At 40.3% G+C, this 6,792-nt stretch overlaps 1 pseudogene; it reads right to left on the bottom strand.

Annotated features, from left to right (window-relative positions):
• Positions 1 to 254: 254 nt before the first annotated feature.
• Positions 255 to 1,179, bottom strand: LOC101640710 (annotated as a pseudogene).
• Between the last annotated feature and the right edge of the window lie 5,613 nt (positions 1,180 to 6,792).

The following is a 6,792-nucleotide window of genomic DNA, read 5'->3' as shown; positions in this document are numbered from 1 at the left end:
GCACCAAATAGATTTTTTAAGAAGACCATAAGGCCAGCTTTCTCCTTTCAAATGTCAATTTTACAGGAAAATATGCTTATGAATCATCATCGGTTGTCCTCTTAATTTAAGCCTTCTTCCACCACAAACAGAAACCCTTAAACCGGAAGAGCATGTGTATTGCCAACCAGATCCACAGCCAATTGCTGAAGCAGATTCTGATTACTAAGGGATGGGCCAGGCCCATGGCAGCTGCCAGGGCTGGGAAACCATAACTACACTTTCAGCGAGACCGGATACTGAGGGTGCCGCCAATTGACGATCCAGAAGCTGCGCACTGGTCCAGGATGCCTTGCAAGCCCTGTCCACGGCAAAGCTTCTGGCCACTGTCGATTAGAGGCTCCTGGAACACCAGTCTCACTTGATGGTGCCGCATATCTGTGTTCACACTGAGAGCGACCAATTGGAATAAAGTCCTGGCTTGGGATGGTGTGAACATCTTCATATTGAATGGACAGCTGTGCCCTTCCATTCATGTTCTCTTTAGCATAGAGGGCTGTTGGCGGTGGTGGTGGTGTTTTTCAGCATGAAGATGAATTCCCATGTTGATTCCTGTCTAGTCCCAACAAGCTTCATATACCGGAAAACTAAGCATTTGGAACTTTTGAGTGTGCTGGAGTGCTTTCTGGAATGGTGGGGTTCTTGGAACAGCAAATGGCTTATCTGCGTAATAGAGAGACCAGATCACACATGCCTGGGGACAGCACAGCTTCTCCATTGATTCTGGTCGCATTTGCAAAGGCAGAGAGACATTCATCATGTAGTTTTGGTCCAGCCTGGTCTGGAAGGCTGCAGTGGAAGTGCCAGTCCCGGAATTCTGACAAATCAAGAGGCCCTTCACAATGTCTTCAGGATGGATGTAGGAGACCAGCAAGAGCCAGGTATCCATGGGATCCGCTTCTACTCCAGCCCCATTCTGAGGTCTTCTTTGTGCCCCTTGTCTTTCTTGTTCCTGGAGACTCTTCTCATAAACGCTCTCCTCTTGGCGTCCATCTCATCCCTGCTGTGGATGATTTCAGAGAGCTCATTAGCCCAAGGAAGCACATGATGCCCAGCTCTGAGTTGGTATAATCCACATGTCACTTGACACAAACAGGCATTGTGGGCCTGAAACTTGAGTCGTTTCCCTCTCTTGGGCATGGTAGATGGGTTAGCCTTGTCTCAGGCCTAAAAATTGGCCCCAAGAGTCTCAGGCCAGCTCCATCCTGTTCCCAAGCCGCACCTAAGGCAGCTGTCCTTTGATTTCTTCACTGATGATTCCATAGATCAAGGATCCAAGCAAAGTGAATCCCTTGACTACTGCATTCAGCTGGGTTCTCTAGAGAAGCGAGACCAGTGGTACTTACATATATATGTATGTAGAAAGCGATTTATATCAAGAAATGGCTCACAGTTGGGGAAACAATTAAGTCCAATCCAATTCAAGTCCATGGGTCATATGGAAAGCTGGAGGCTTCTCCTGACTCCTGTAGCTGCAGGGGTTGATGATCCAAGAAGAAGGATAATGAAGTAGGAGGTCTGCATCCACAGACTGGTGGATGCAGAGTTGAATGAATCTAAAGTCTGCAGTCTACTGAGAGCTCCTGAGAGCAGCAGACAAGATAGCAGGAAGTTGGCAACTAGATGCAGTAGCCAGACCAAGCATAAGTTTTCCCACAGAATCTACTTTAAATGGAGCAAGTCACAACCCAATTGCATCGAGGCTGTGACCGAATCAAAGGGTCTTCACTACACCACTACTGGCTGCTCACAGAGTGGATTCTATGTTAGATCCCATCATGGAGTTGATTACATGGTACTGGATCATATCAGGATAGATTACTGCCAAACAACTGAGAACCCTGATCGAGCCAAGTTGACACAAAATAACTTCACTCTTTTCTCCATTTATCATGATGTTTTCTATTGGTCTAGCTCAGAGAATTTTTGTTTTCTTTACATTGATTTTCAATTCATACTGAAGGCTGAAGATTTTATTTTCATCAGCAAGTGCTTCAAATCTTCATGACTTTCAGCAAGCAAGAGTGTGTCATCCGCATATCACAGGTTGCTTATAAGCTTTCTTCCAATCCTGTTGCTACATTCTTCCTCATACAGCCTAGCTTCTCAGATTATTTGCTCAGTCTACAAATTGAATAAGTGTGATTAAACAACACCACCTGACACACTTTTCCTCATTTAAACCATGCAGTATCACTTGGTTCTATACAAAACACTGCCACTTCCTGTACAGGCTCTGCAGGAATGCAATGGAATTGCCATCTCTATTATCCATAGTCTATTATTATTCAGAGAGTCAAAGGACTTTGCATAGTCAATAAACAAAAAAAATCTTTCAAATATGCTCTGTTTTCAAACAATATCCATTTGGCATCAGCAGTGATATCCCTCAGCCCATATCTACTGAATCCAGATTGAATTTATTGAAGCTTTCTGTCAATGTATTGCTATGATTGCTTTTTAATTACCTTCATCAATATCATACTTGCATGTGACGTAAGTGGTGCTGTTTGGCAATTTCTGCATTCTATTGGGTCACTTTTCTTAGAAATGGGCACAAATATGGATTTCTACCAGTCTGCTGGCTAGGTAGCTGTCTTGAAATTTTATTGGCATACACTAGTGAGTGTTTCCAGGGCTTCGTCAGCTCGCTGAAACATTTCAATTGGTATTTTTTCAATTCCTGGAGCTTTTCACTAATGCCTTCAGTACAGCCAAAGAGTAATCATACATAATTACATCACTTATCCTGAAGAGTATAAACTACAGTAATGACTGAAGTAAAATGCAAAAAAAAAAAAAAAGTGCATTGAAGAAACATAGGACCAAAGAAGATGTGTGAATATTCTAATGGAGAAGTTTGGTGAGAGATAGTTAAATCTCCTCAGACTCAGAAGGAGGTCAATAGACAATTCTGTAATTAGAACTATTAAAAGACAACAACCAAAATGGGTCATGTAGAGATGTAGAAATAAATATGATGAATTGCCTCATATTGTTGAAAATTATGATCTGTGAGAAGGAAAACATTTGGAAAGAGCATTTGGGAGCTAATGGTTTTGTAGCAAAACTCACTTAAAAATTCTATCTTAAAGATAACACCAGGCTTACATCCTATTGGGCTAGTAGTGAATGGGGCTTTAAATATTCATGAGTAGTCATCTAAGGTGCAGCCATTGGTCGCCATCTTGAAGAAGGAAGAATAATGGAAATAAAAAGGATGTGGAAACAATTAGCCCAATGTTCTAATGAACCATGCAAACATTGGTCTTCACAACCCCGCGACCAGAGGAACTATATGGTGCCCAGCTACCACCACCAACTGCTCTGAGAGGGATCACATTGAACATGAATTGCTTCACGTAAAACCAATGATCTACTCTGTAAACCTTACTCTTTACACACACACACACACACACACACACACACACACGCAGTATTTTTAAATAAAATAACACCAAGGAGGTTGTATTCTCTAGACCGACCAACTACAGGAAATGAAAAAGATACCATTTTCCCAGGAATGAAATTCAGAACGAAGGAAGGGGTGCCTAAGAAGAACAAATAGAAACTGTGGATATGCAGAAGAAGTGGGACAAATGTTGGTATGCGATGGAGACAGAAGCAATATTACAAACCAAAGTGTGTATGAATTGTTGAATAGAAAAATCAATTTGCTCCATAAATTTTTACCCAAATCACAATCAAATGTTACAAATCAATAAAATAAAACCCAAGCATGTGCATTATAATATTGATAAAACAAATAATTAAAGTATAAGATGACTCAGTCACTATTCTACTTATGCTGATAATATGAGACACTTGAGCACCGTAAGACCTAAGTACTTTTCTTTTTGTCCCACTGACAGACTAAAACCCTCCTAAGGCCACTCTCAGTCCAGGACACCTGCGTCACAAGCGGCTCAGGTTACATTGGAGCAAAAGAAAAATGTTAAAAGTGTTGCCATATTTCTCTTGGTTTTAGTTGCCACCTTCTGACACCCTGCCATGTAGCATGTGGTGAGGCATTCCCGGGTCCTTACACCTGACAGCATCATGGTTATGAAAAATATATATGCTTTCCCTTTTATAGCAAGACACCAAAGTTTCGCCAATGAAAAGCACTTTTTACACATTTCAGGCCTCATCATCTCCTTCCAATATTATTGTCTATTATTCGGAAAGTACTTTTCTCACCCTCTCCCTCATTTTGATAGGACTACCCCACGGCAATCATCGAGCTTTATGTGTAGCTTGAGGCGTAGCTGAGAGGTGATAATGCGCTCTGGTTTTCACTTTACACAAACCATTTCATATGTTTCACATTTAAGGAGGTTGGACTCACTCATTCAATCTTTCTAAAGTTCTGCTATGTTCTGGTGCCAGAGCCCATAATTACCATAAAACAGGTTGATTTCAGGCTGAATTGCACTGGAAAATGACATTTTCAATTTTTATTGGCACTTTGAAGAGAACATAGTCTTCTCTAGTTATTGTACTTTTAACACTGAACTTCAGAGAAATCGTCTTTCCATATGTATTATAAGGAAAAAATATTTAAAATTTAAGATTTACTCCCTCCTGTAGTAATTTTTATTAACATTTTAGGCAAGTTCAATGCCCATCAGACTTAGTTCTACTTATTTTTATTGATACCGTATAGACAATCTGTAATCAAAACCACCAGTTGAACTGCTATGTCCCCTCTGCTTCTGCCAGAAAATTGGCAGAAAATTCTCATTTAAAGCCTACAAGAAAACCCAAAGGAAGCTTACAGAAATCCTTTATGCTATATTTCCCAGCAACCGAATATTTTCCTGCCTTTGAAAACTCAATTAAATTTTACTTCCCTGAAAGGGTGGAAACCAGGTACCACCTAGGACCCCCTCCTTACTCTGATTATCTTTATAAAAATTATACTGGGCTATTATACAAGCAATAGTTTAAATCCCTTTAGACCATCCTAGCAAAATGTTAAGTCAGAGACCATGAATATAGAATATTGATTTTTTTGTTCCCTCCAAGCACGAAGTTAGAGACTTGACACAAGCTTCTCCATGCTGTCTATTTCACGAAGAAGAGTGTTCTCCTGCCCCGTGTGGGACCATCCTCTGGGGCTCCACACTCTCCCGGGTGCTCTGTTCCTATCCGGGATGTTTAACTAAGCTCAAGCTCTATGGCCAAAGAAAATGCAAGTGGCCACTGAGTTCCTACCTTCCCTTAACTTCCCCCAGCCTCTGAGCCTCTGAGGTTGACTTGTATTCTTCTCCAGAGAAGCCTTGTTACTGTTTCTTTCTGTGTGGGCTTAGAAAGGAGACTGGTTTGGTTTGGTTTTTCCTTTACCTGTGTTGGATTATTTTAGCTCTAACTGGACCAATCATTCAAGAGGACGAAGTTGAAGAAAAGTAACTTATAACGGCTTCCAGCAGCAGCACCAGCTTTGTAAATCTGAGTCCTATCTCAGTTTTCCTTGATACTGCCAGGCCCCAATTTCCATCTGAACTTTGCTTGATTAGCAGTTTGGTTTTGTAGAGATCAAATCGTAAAGCAATGAAAAATTATGGAGCAGAGTCAGAATGATTTCAGCAAACTGATTAGGAAAGGCATGTTTTCTGAGTCTGCAGTTTCTTACAAAAACTTGATGACGTAAAGGGACTTCCCAAATTCCCAAATTAGAGGGTTCTAATCCAGTTTTCCCATCTCCATATGTGACGTCAGCAATACACTACAATCCAGTAACTAGGCAGTAAATTTGACAAACGAAAGCAGGTATCTGATTGGGGATAGATAGGGGACTAGAATTCACGGGAATGGACACACACAGTTAAAGACATTCAGAGAAAGAAAAATTCGGGTTACAGCCATTGACTTTCCCAGGAGAGAAAATCCAACGTAAACAGAAAAGACTTACGATCTGTGATTTTCATCACTGGCGAGGAAACTTAAAGAGCCAAGACACATAATGCTTTGGAAGTTGACTAGGACTGCAATGTTAACTGACACAGGAGCATAGGATTCAAGACTAGCATGCATGCTTCGACAAAGCTTTTGTTTCTTCCTATGTTTCTCCACTATACAGAGTAGTTCTCATGATGTTAATAATAATAATAATAATGAGGTTTTCTATACAGAAAAATAGCCTAGAAGAGAAAGTTCACTAGATATATAAATGAGAAAATAACACCAAAGAGAGGCTATCTATGAAAAATATTTGACAAAATGGATCCTGCCTATTTGGAAATGAATAACGACACCATCATTCAATTAATCAACTAACAAATATTGATTGAGTTCCTAATACCTGGCTAGTTCTTTTTTTTAAAATCATTTTATGGGGGGCTCCTAAAATTCTTATAACAATCCATACATACATCCATTGTGTCAAGCACATTTCTACATTGAGTTATAGAAAAATAATACTATTTCTTCCTCCTTCTTCCTTTCTTCTTCATCCCCTCCTCTCCCTGCTCCTCCTCCATCTCCTCTTTCTCACCTTTTCCCTTTTTTATGTACCTGAGTTCGAAGTTAAGAAATCCATACCCAAGCTAAGGAACCCGAATGTCATCTAAGTGCTCTAGTTTGTTTCCCAGCAAATACCTCTTTCACAATTGCTTCCTAACTCCACCAGATTAATAGCTTTACTTTTTTTTATTTAGCTTTTTAAATCACTTTATTGGGGGCTCATACAACTCATCACAATCCATACATACATCAATTGTGTAAAGCACATTTGTACATTTGTTACCCTCA

This window comes from Echinops telfairi, unplaced genomic scaffold (assembly GCF_000313985.2).
Source record: "Echinops telfairi isolate 266 unplaced genomic scaffold, ASM31398v2 ScPeMD7_14;HRSCAF=57, whole genome shotgun sequence".
NCBI classification, from domain to species: Eukaryota; Metazoa; Chordata; class Mammalia; order Afrosoricida; family Tenrecidae; genus Echinops; species Echinops telfairi.
This window is presented reverse-complemented; position numbering and strand designations above follow the sequence as displayed.